We start from the raw sequence: 12,664 nt of genomic DNA, 5'->3' as shown, positions 1-12,664 counted from the left end.
ACATTAAAGCACAATTGATAATACAAGATACCATTGACAGAGTATGATCGACAAGGAAATCTATAAAAGAAATCAGAAATATTCTTAAATGCCATATGATTTTGTTTATATTCAGTAATCATCTATAATTAGTGTTAATATTGAAAGTGTAGAACTAGTGATCAGAACAAAAGGAGGAAAAATGGAAGAGAAATTCAAGAATAGATGATTTGTTTTCATTTAGGGAGCTAATATATAAGAAGAGGGGTAGGAATAAATATTAAATAATGGTCCTTTCTTTCTTCTTAATTGCCATGCCTTCATTCACTAAATCAGAAGTAATTAATCATCCAGGCACTGCTCTACATATTTTACAGGAAAAATACTATAAGAATAGAATAAAGATGCCTTATCATTTAAAAGACAGCCTCCATTTGTCTCATCTGTTATTTATGGCTTGATTCAAAGATGAAATATTATTCTCAAGAGTAATTTTAACAGCAAGCAATATAAAAAAATAAACATGTCACCTCTCAATTATTTATTTTATTTTTTCAGTGATCATGATAAATGAGAGACTAGAGCAAGGCCAAACAGCTGTAAGTTATGAATAAACATTTTTAAAATATACTACATGTTAGTCATAAAATATTTATAACATTTTAATGTCAGAATTTACCTTTCCAAAATAAATACACCAAAATTAAAGACAGATTGAACTTTGAGAAACTATAAATCTCTTGCCAAATTAATCTTATTAGGATAGGCTATAATGTAAAATAGTAGCTAACATAATTAACTATCATTCTGGAAGCTCTAATTACATCAGTGTTATGTGCTATATAAGAATAGATAATGAATGCACCCCTGTACATTGCGCAGCCAGTCAGTACAAGATAGAACCCGATGCTGGAGATTTCTCCTAAAATTTAGCCTCTGAAAGATATTCTTACTTGTATATATGGTTGTTGTTTTTTCAGTATAAAACCTGCTTCTTAATAAGACTCTTGTACCTATAGAAAGTTTCTTTACCAGCTATTTTACCACCAAGAAACAAACCAATTTAAATGTCCTTTCAGATATCATTATAAATATAGTAAACAAAAAAAGTGGCGAAATTATTAAATTCATGCCATAATACAATAAGATAAAGAATGCGGTTCATTTCAGTCTCTCACCCAAATACTCCTTTGAGCACAGTAAAATGTATCATTTGTTAACAATGACCAAAACACGAATCTTTCTCAGCCTGGCTGCCTTTTCTTGCACTGTTTTCTCCACTCTTCAGACTGGGTTTCACCAAGTTTTCCCTTTTAAAAGAGCTTCACCCTCCAGGGATATTCTGACACTGTCCTTGAAGGGGGTTATAAGCATTTTTTGTTTCTTAGTGGTAGTGATCACTGTATTGCTTCTAACCCAGGCTTTTCTTTGTTAGACTGCAAACTCATGTTTTAAGTATGTATCAGTGATGTATCCAATACTTTGTATGTTGGATCTTCTCCTCTCCAAGATTTCCTGATGAAGTGGGAGTGGTGCTATCTATCATCATCATGTAGAGTGAAGGCCACCGTGGGGAGTCTCAGGCGCGAGGCCATCTCTGTCACTACCCTTAAAGATTTGGGGTTGATTTGAATTTCCTTGTTTTGTATATTTTCACTAAGGCAAGTTATTTAACTGCTCTATGCCTCAGTATCTACATCCGTAAAATGTGAATCATTCCCCTAATAAGGTTGTTGTGAGGATTAAATGAGTTTATATACATACAACAATTAGGACAGTATCTGACAAATAGTAAGCTCTCAATAAATGTTAGCCATTCTATTACTGTTGCTGTTATTATTTTAACCACAAATCCAAATTCCTTAAAGAAATATAATTTTAAAATTCTTACACTATTTTTTAAGGGAAGTAAATGCTGACATGAATAATTATTTGAAAAACTATAATTTCTGCTAGTTAGGGGTAACAAAAATCACTGTAGAGAAAGGTAGATCTAAGAGAACCAATTATTTGAAGGAGTACAATTGTGGCAGGGAATTCAATCAACTTAAGGATCCAAAAAACAAAAACAAAAAACACTGCTTACAAAGATGACACACTTGCTTTTCAAAAGAACTGGCTGTGCTGCTTTCCACTGACTGGCCAAGAAAGCACATGTTCAGGGGAGTCTTACAGATCAACACAACCAGTCCTCTCAGGAAGCTGCAGCATTACTTCTCCCTGACACAGCAGCCACCGTTCCTTTTGAGAGGCTGTACTACTAATAACACCACATTCCCCAAATACATACAAAATAAGTTTCAATTGACTCACTGTGCATGAAAATGTTCTTCTTTTTTGATTTTCATAAAATAATATGAGATTTACTGACACACACAAGAAGTGTCACAAATTTTGCTTTTGCATTTTAACAAAATTTTACTGACTTCTGAGCTATCCTTTTTTCTTTTTTATGAGGATAATATGTGCTTGTAAAAACTTAAATATAACAAGATTATATAAAGGAAAAATTAAGATCTTCCATTTCCAATCCCCAGAAACACATACCTACCAGTGTGATACGTATCAATAGACAAATAGCTATATAGATACCTTCATAGGTATATACATATACATATTTTTGTGTGCATATAAATTATACATAAAATTGAACTTTTCTGTAACATTGATCTGAAATCTGTGTTCTTTACTTAAGAGTGAATTATAGACATTCTTCCACATCACTACAAATAAAACTTTCAAAATAAAGTTTTTATCTTCAAGTAAAATTAACATTCCAAGAAGTAAGACCATGTTTATTCTATCCAGGATTATAAGAGAAATAACTCTCTCTCCTAAATCAGAATTTATCTTCTCATGCTAAATTATCTTCTTGAGTAGCTCTCCAGGGTTCTTAGTATAACAGTGAAACAGAATCCTCTAGTCCAAGCTATCAAAGAACCTGTTAACTAATTTTTCATGTTTCAAGTAAAATTGCATAATAATTTGATGACTAGTCTATAATTAATCTAAAACTGGAATTTTCAAAGGTTTTCTTTTGTGTTTTTTGCCACATATCAGAATTAGAGAAGTAGTATGAGTTCAGGGCTAGTTACAATAAAGCTATTGATGTCACAAGTCAGAATGCAGACATGAGCAAGTCTGAAATGGGAGCTGGCAGGTATAAGCAAATATAGAAACCAGAAAGAAGAATAGAGAAAAGTTCACAGCAAAGGAAATCATTAACAAAATGAAAAGGCAACCTACTGAATGGGATAAAATATCTGCAAATCTGAGAAAGGATTAATATCCAAATATAAAAACTCATATACCTCAATAGCAAAACAAACAAACAAAAAACCCCACAAGCAACCCAATTTAAAAATAAGTAGATCTGAACAGACATTTTTTCCAAGGTAGAAGATAGAGAGGGCCAACAGGTACATGAAAACATGGCTCAACATCTTTAATCATCAAGGAAATACAACTCAAAACCACATTGAGACATCACCTCCCATAGTTAGAATGACTATCATAAAAAAGACAAGAAATAACTACGGTTGGTTGGTGAGGATGTGGAGAAAAGAGAACTCTGTGCACTATTCGTGGGAACGTAAATGGGGCAGCCACTATGGAGAACAGTATGGAATTTTCTAAAAAATTAAAAATAGAACTACAATATGATCCAGCAATTTTACTTCTGGGTATTTATCAAAAAAAAACCAAAAACACTAACTCAAAGAAATATCTGCAGCCTTATTCATAATAGCTGAGATATGGAAACAACCTAAGTATCCTTGATGGATAAATGATTTTTAAAATGTGTGATATATAGTGCCCTGGCCGGTTTCTCAGTGGTTAGAGCATTCCCCCCAGTACTGAAGTTTCATTCCGTCAAGGGCATGTACATAGGTTGTGATTTGCTCCCCACCCCCGGTCTGGGAGCATGCAGGAAGCAACCAATCGATGTGTCTCTCTCATATGGATCTCTCTCTCTCTCTCTCTCTTCCCCCCCCCCCCCCTTCCACTCTCTCTGAAAAAGCAATGGAAAAAATATTCTCAGGTGAAGATTAACAAAAAAAATGTGATATATATACATATGTACATATATGTATATATATGACATTTTGTTATTGCAAGCCCCCAAGATTTTGTAGCTAGCTATAGCAAAGTTGACTAATACAGAAATTGGTACCGAGAAGTGGCCCTATCTTCAGCACCAGATAAGCAAGGTGGCATGGAAACTTATTTGGAACTAGAAAAATGGTGACACATGTTACAGAGGTCAAATATTTGGTGAAATTGTCACCTGCAATAACTTAAACAACAGATAATAAACGCAATGAATTTATAGCTTTGGGTGGAGAGAAGGCAAAACAAAATGTTACTAGCATACCTTGGTCATTACTAGCTATATTTAACAGGTTTCTACAAAAGAGGTGCGCTCAGGAAAATAATTGGCCTAGCTACAAGCAGGATGCGAGAGAAAACAGAGAATCTAAAAATCCTAGGAATTGCCACCCTAAAAGCTACAACTGTTTCTCATCTCAACTTCAGATAAAATTTTAAAATACTCTGTGCAACAAAGGCCAAATAAGACTCAGTCTTGCAGAAAAAAAAAAAAAAAAAGGGTCAGGAGAAAGACTGTGACTCCATGAAACACAAAAGCACAAATGTGACTCCAATAGTAAGCACAAGGTACCAGCAACAAAAGGAATACAAATTAAAGAGATTTTCTGAGATAGTTGTACTATCAAAAGTACCACCATGTTTAAAAAAGGACTGTGACTGTTAAATGTATAAAAACAATTTTGGTCTGCAGTCATTTGGGAGCTTGACTGAACTCGATGGCTCACTATGCCTGGCCCCCTGACAGAGATGATTGGAAGTCTGGACTCAGTGGGATTCGGGAAGAACTAAATCAATTTATCTCTCTCACTCTCCCTTCCCAGCTGACTCATTCTCTTTCCCTGTTCCCCTTCCTCTCCCTCTACTCTTTCTTTACAGTCTCAGGTTTCTCACTCTCTTTAAGGTTCCTCCATGTGGTCTGTCTAGCAGGCCTGCTGAACTTCTTACAAGGTGGCTTGGGTCTTACAAAAAAATGCAAAAGTGGAAGCTGCCAGGCCTTCTTAAAGAACCAATATAACATCACTTCTGCCACATTCTACTGATTAAAGTAAATCAGGATCAGCCCTGATTCTATGAGAGTGGGGACCACACAAAGGCGTAAATACCTGGAGGCAAGGTTTACTGAGGGCTATCTTTGGAGACCAGCTACCGTAATGCACAATAAAAACTTATTCAATAAACAAATTAATTAGTGATTAATTAATTACTGCAGCCTATCACATTCTTATTGTGGGAGAGGTGGGCACATGATGGTTTAAAATGATCACCCTATTTTTGTTATCAAATAATATTTATATAGCCATGATTTTCACATAACATTACAAATACCATACCAAAAAAAGGAAAATGAACCAAAAATAGACCTCTTGACAGGGTTAATACAGAAAGGTTTTATTTACAAGGTTTTGAATCCGTGATTGTTGCTGTTTTTATAAAGGAAAGTTTAATGTCAGGAAGTAGATAGGAAGGAAGGATGTGATTCTGTTTTAAATACTGAGTCTTCTTTGGATCAGATCCCTCATTTTCAAAGATACTTTATTTGCAGAACCATTTGTTTAAGTGTGATCCTCCTGCAAAGAAGAGTTGGTATTTAAAACAGAATCACTTTGATTGAGGAAGGGTGGGACACCCTCCCCGTCCCCTACATCCTTCCTCCCTACCTCCTATGAGTAAAACTGCTTTTGAATAAAGGATAGAGAGGCTAGAAAGTTGGTGATTCCCATACTCGCATTCTACAATTGAGAAAACTGAAGTCCAGAGACTTTTCCAAAATCAAATACCTAGTTAATGTTAAACCTCAAAACTGGACTAGAACCTGGCTCCTGATTTCTAGATACCCGCGTTTCCTACTTTTTATGTGGGGCTCTGGCTAGACCCATACATTTTAAATTCATGTTGTCCACCCCTTTCTGCGCCCCCGCCCTTCCTTCTTAGTGTCTGTCATGAGCTCTTGTGCCTTATGCAACACCCCACCCCCACGGCAGCACCCCACTCCCACCTGCCCTCCCTGCCATGTATTCTGTGCTTAAACAAACTCCACTTTGTGGGGACTGAGGAACTCAAGCTGAACAACTGCATGAAATTGTGACTTTAAACTCGCAGCTTGATGATAATGATGACTGACTGAAAAATACCGAGAAGAAAATCTGATTCTAAATTCATATTTTAGAAGAATGGGATGATGAGGGAGAATAAGAAATGAAATACTCCAAAATCATGCTGCATTATACACAACATCTTGTGGGACACAAGGATGCAATTTGAAAAATTATTCTTCTTGAAAAATAAATGTTATGTTTTTCCACACAAGAACCACTGACTAGAGATTCATATCTGGGAAGTCCTTCACTTGCTAGTGTGAAAAACTTAAGAACACAGAACTAACAATGTCCACTGCTTTCTTCCTTCTAGAGCACACAAGTAATTGCCAAGTTAACTGATCTCACATTTTTACTTTAATTACATGCAACAACACTTTATACTTCCAGAATAACATATTTTTGTTGATATGCAATCAGCATAACATTTCCTAGCCAGTGAAGTTTCCTGGTTCCTGTTAATAGTCCTAATTAAACAAGAATACCTATTTTTTTCTTTCAGATTTGATAATCATAGGAAACTGTCCACTGCTTTCTAAATCTCAGGCAGATTTTTCATGTGACCAGCCTAACCGGGAACCATACAGAGAAGAGAATTCTGGCAAACACAGTTCCAGCTTAGCTAAATTGGCACAGGATAAAATTATCACAGTGCCCAGAAGTCCTGTTTTGTAAGTTGATCCTAAATGAATTTAAGCCTCTCAGAGATGACATATATTCATTCAATAATAAAATCTGTCATAGTATAGAATTTTAATTACTTCATTTATTTGCAATTTTTTTCTCCAAATATTTTTTCCTACCTAATACCAAGAACATCACTACCAGGAAAGAGGTATTTATTTTGTTCTTACTAGGATAAACATAAATATAAAGCAGCATTCAACATCTTATGACTAACTGAACAATTTTAAAATGAAAGGAATCTACTTAATACTTCTCCATTTCCACCCAACTGCCTTTTATCATCTCAGCTCTCCTCATACTGTCTTCTTTCTACTTCTCCTGAATCAGAAGAATTTAAATTCCATATATAAGGCTTTCTTGCTCCTTCCTGCTATGGTCAAAGCCACCAAGTCCATCTGCCAGGATTGTATAAATCTGAATTGTAACTATGAAGTTTAAGTTCCTTCTCACAGAGGTCTCACGTAAATTAGATATGAGATATGTCACCTAAATCTACATCCTTGCAAACCTAGCTCAGCTCTGAGACTGATAACACCCCTAATACACTCTTGATGTCCCTACAGATGTCTCTACCCTCATCAAAGAATTCCTCCAGGGAGAGAGGAAAAAGCTTAACTTTACCTGAAGTCTTCCTGCCGCCACACCCACCAGGGCACACACTCATGTTCAATACTGATGTCACTGGGTTCCATGAACAGTATATTCTCTCTTACTTGCCAAAAGCACTAAAACTGAGTTTGGCTCTTAGCTGATTTAATAGAACCTTCTGGAAATCATAACTTTTCCAACCATGTTCCCCTCACTTCGGGAACTTTCGGTTAGGATATCATCTCCGCAGCGGCAACCACTAATAAATTAACTAGCAACATATTATCGCTATAATGTAATGAATAGTCACCAGGAATTAGAGTAGTGCCAAGTTGGTTTGGGCAAAAGATTTCTCTAAGTCTCAATATAGACAATAAAATCTCTTTACTGGGTATTGATTGTAAAGTGGAAATGAAATAATGGATGTCCCATGCTCACCCATAATGACCTCTGACCAGTCTGTTAGCCACCTCTGTCTTTGGTAAGGAAACAGCTTCTCCCTCTTGCACTGGCATATCACTTGGGCGACAGAGAACTTACAGGATTGCATGGATACTTCAAGGGCTGCTTCACACAGACCCTGCTGTGAACCTGCTCCCCCATGCCTCACTCCCAATTACTGTGAGGAGGGAGGCCTTTCCATGCTAACGGTGAAGGTTCGTTTTTTGTTTTTTGTTTTCTCCTCTCTCAGGGTCTCTGCTATTCCTCCCTGCAGTCCTGCTTTACATTACTCAGGATCACAAAGGTATCATAAAAAGATGAAAATGATTGTTATATGATATAAATGTTTATTAACATACTTTCTCCTTTTCTCTAGGTTTTATTTTATGTCAACCATGGTCAACAATTTGCTTTTTTTTCCCTCCAGTAGTATTCCTAAGGTAAGATCATATATTTGACTTCACTTTCCCTACTTTTTTAAAAGTATTATTTATTATAAAAGGCAAACACATAACCAAACACAGCATAATAAAAACTAAAGCTAATGTTTGCTATATTTACATTCACATTACAGAGAAATAAATATGTGGACGCTATCTCCATCATCAACACAGTTGGTAGGCTTACAAAGTATTTTGCACATGTAGAGACTACTGAAGCACAGTAGATTTCAGTTTCCTTCCCTCTCCTCCTCCATCCTGACCTTATCCACATCCTCAGTGAGCAGACAAAAATAAGTTCAGGCTCTGAAGGGTATTTGATCAAATTACACACAATCAAAAACATCAACTTTTATTCTAAAACGTAAACTTACTACGGACTGATCAAGAAAGGTCAAATATGACTTCCTTAAACATGCAATTATTGGAAATTGGGAAATTTTAACTAATTTTTTTTTTAAGTTGCAAGAACATTTCATGAAGCTGTTTCCTGTTTCAAATACTAAATAAGATCTTCTCTCTCTTTTCTTTTTAGACCAGCAAAGACCATTTTAGTTCCAGGGATATATTTCTTTGGGTTCTTCAAATGCTCCATCAGAGTTTTCTCTCCCCAGATAACACCTATAAAGGTGAAAATAAGTTTTAAGTTTGTGCAGTTACATTTGTAGGGCTTACTTTCTGAAGTGACCCACATAAGAGAACAAAATAGTACTCCTGGATTCAAGAGGAAAGCTATTTATCATAACTGAGAATACTTACAGTTTCTGACCAATAAGAAAATTCCAAAATTAGTCTTTTGTTACTCTACTCTTTGGCTTCCCGATAGAAATCCAATACTCACATGCCGTTAAGGATTATCAAAGGTACACCAATGAACTACCGACCCAGACGTGTTGTGCCTAAGCAGTACTCCATCCTCCTAGAATCACACAGTTCCTTCTAGAAAAGATCTGAGAGCAGACTCTCATTTTCTAGATGAGTAAATGATGACCCAAGAGAGGGAAATAACTTGCTCTATGATGACAAGTCCACTTAAGAGTCAAGAATCTGTGACTACTACTCATGTCCATGTGTTTTTTCTGACAATCATATCAAGCTATCTCTGTCTAGATCGCTACAAAAACATATGATTTCAGGAATCCAGTTTTATGATCAGAGGGAATGGCTGCCTCTAACATTTTCCTTTCTAAAGCCAGTTGAAAAGAACATGGACAAAGAGAAACAGAAATGTAACTCCACTGTTGATAAAATTTTTGAGGAAGAACTCATAACCCCGAACATATAATTAGAACATACCAAGGACATAAAACTTGAATCAGAGTGACAGTCATTAATGATCTTGAAAAAGAAATGTCCCCCAAAGTAAATGACAAATCCTGAGGTGCAAAGACATAATTTTCTGGCCCAAAAAGCAGAGTGTAGATCAACTGGCTGTGAAAGTCTCCTTAAATGTAAATACCATGGTGGGCCAGGAGTGCCAGTATTAAAGAATAAAACACAGACATGATACCTTTAAAAGAAGGATTCTACCTTATTACAGGACAGAAGAGAAAATGAAAGTGTTGAATAACCCTAGAACTGTCAGTCTTTGTCAGCTGAAGTTAAGAGCCAAATAATAACCTACCAAACTTACACACATACACACTCAGATGTATAAGCATATCTAAACATATAACTGTGGATAAGGAAGACCTCATAACTAACTGGAACACTCAGACCCTCACTTTTACTGTCTTGCAAATAACCAATCCAAGAAGGAGTAATAATCAAAAAGAAATCATCACAAAAGAGCACTAAACACACACAGAGACATATAACATGCATACACACACATAGCACAAGGGGATATAAAAACGTTACATGAAAAATACACATCAGAAATTATACACAATAAGCAAATAAAAAATCATGACCCCATGCCCATAGATTCAAAAAAGGTCTTTATGAACCAAGGGCTTAAAGCAGAGCTATAAAGGCTCAAGGAGAAAATGATAAAAACAGAAGGACATAAATGGCAGCAAAAAGAATAGATGTTGCTGATAACACATTCAAGCTAATCCATTTCAAGTTAATTTTTGTGAGTGGTGTAAGATAGGGGCCTAGTTTCATTCTGCTACATATTATTCTTCTTTCATCAGTAGAACTAACAAATAAGAATATGTTCCCAAATAAGTCACAAATGTTACTTAAATTATCTGACTTAGGGAAATTTTAGTTCTAATTCTTAAATAATGTTAAAGCCAAGCCTTCTACCCAGCTTTTAATCTTTGACAACCTATAATAAAATATATATTTGTAATAAGTTTTAATATGATTTCAAATCAATGCTAATAAGCAATAAAATCCTCAAAATATTGGCTGCTAGAGAAACAAATATTAGGATGTAACTAGTCAACAAATTAGGACTTCAAAAGTTGACTGGTCCTGTAATAAGATAATAAAATAATAAAATGACACTACAGAGAAAATTTACTTTAAAAATTAAGGAGCCATATAAATGCAAACAATAAGTGCGAGCTTAAAACTGATTCATTCAACATTAACTGAAAATCCTATCGCAATAAGTGCAACTCAATTCTGACACTGCCTGCTTGGAATTAGCACAGACTCCAGTGTCCCCAACAATGTTGCCCTCATTTCAGACATCGGCTGCAAGTTCAGGGTCCCCCGGTTACCCAAACATCTGACCTACTGGCTATAAATTTGAAGGGTCCCAGGATTCCTTAAAGTCCAATAATATGCTAAAACAATTCACAGAATTCAGGAAAGCACTATATTTACAATTACAGTTTTATTATAAAGGATACAAATCAAGACCAGCCAGATAAAGATCACTTCATAGATGTGATTGATTGAATCATTAGCCATGTGACTGAAATCAATCTCCAGCTCCTATCCCCTATCCCTGGAGGTCTGACTAATTACACCTAGCCAGAAGCCCTAATTCTCAAATCACATGGTTGATCTTTCCAGCTTGGCCAGCCCCAATCCTGAAACTAACTGCTAGCCATAAATCATTTTATTAGCACAATGTCAGGCCCTGAGCCCAGGGCCCAACTTTGAATAACAAAGACACTCCTATGACTCAGGAAGTCCCAAGGTTTTAGAGATTCCTTCCCAGGAACCTGGGGAAAAGACCAGACAAATTCAGTATTATAGAATGCCTACTAACCAGAAGTTTTGCACATACTAAATATAATAATATTGTGTTAATAACAACTATGTAGGTGTTTTAAAAGATGCTAAAGCACCTCTGATTCGACAAAGATTAAATTTCATTCTATTTTGTTTTAATATAAGTATTTTATAAATTACCTATGTATTTATTTTACACGTATTTTGGATGTCCCTGAATAAAGATATGTCAAGGTTCCAACCCCTAGTACCTCAGAATGTGGCTTTGTTTGGAAAGAGAGTTATTGCAGATATGATTAGGTAAGTTGAAATGAGATCATGCTGGAATTGGATCGGTCCCCAATCCAGTATAACTAGTATCCTTATGAGACAGCTCTGTGAGGACAGAGACACACAATACAATATACAGATGATGTATTATACAATTGTACACCTGAAACCTATATAATTTTATTAACTAATGTTACCAATAAATTCAATTAACCAATAAATTCAATTTAAAATTTTTTTAAAAAAATAAAGAAAAGAGAGGAAAGGAAAGGAAAGGAAAGGAAAGGAAAGGAAAGGAAAGGAAAGGAAAGGAAAGGAAAGGAAAGGAAAGGAAAGGAAAGGAAAGGAAAGGAAAGGAAAGGAAAGGAAAGGAAAGGAAAGGAAAGGAAAGGAAAGGAAAGGAAAGGAAAGGAAAGGAAAGGAAAGGAAAGGAAAGGAAAGGAAAGGAAAGGAAAGGAAAGGAAAGGAAAGGAAAGGAAAGGAGAGAGGGGAGAGGGGAGAGGGGAGAGGGGAGGGGGGAGGGGGGAGGGGAGGGGGGGAGGGGAGGGGGAGGGGAGGGAACAAGTGTTGCTGAGGATATAGAGAAACAGGCCTCTCCTACATTGCTTATGGGAATGTAAAATGGTGCAGCTGCTGTAAAAAACAATTTGACTTTTCTTCAGAAAGTAAACATGGATTTAGCAAATGACCCAGAAATTCCACTCCTAGTTATATATCCAAAAGAACTGAAAACAGGGACGCAAATATGTGTTCACAGATATTCATAGCAGCACTATTCACAGTAGGCAAAAGGTAGAAACAATCCAAATGTCTATCAACTGACCAATGGATAAACAAAATGTGATAAATACATACAACGGAATATTCAGCCATAAAAAGGAACGAAGTACTGATACATGCTACAACTTCAATGAACCT

The sequence above is a fragment of the Miniopterus natalensis genome, chromosome 8, assembly GCF_054644295.1.
Source record: "Miniopterus natalensis isolate mMinNat1 chromosome 8, mMinNat1.hap1, whole genome shotgun sequence".
NCBI lineage: Eukaryota > Metazoa > Chordata > Mammalia > Chiroptera > Miniopteridae > Miniopterus > Miniopterus natalensis.
The sequence above is the reverse complement of the archived record's forward strand: the minus strand, read 5'-3'. Positions refer to the sequence as shown.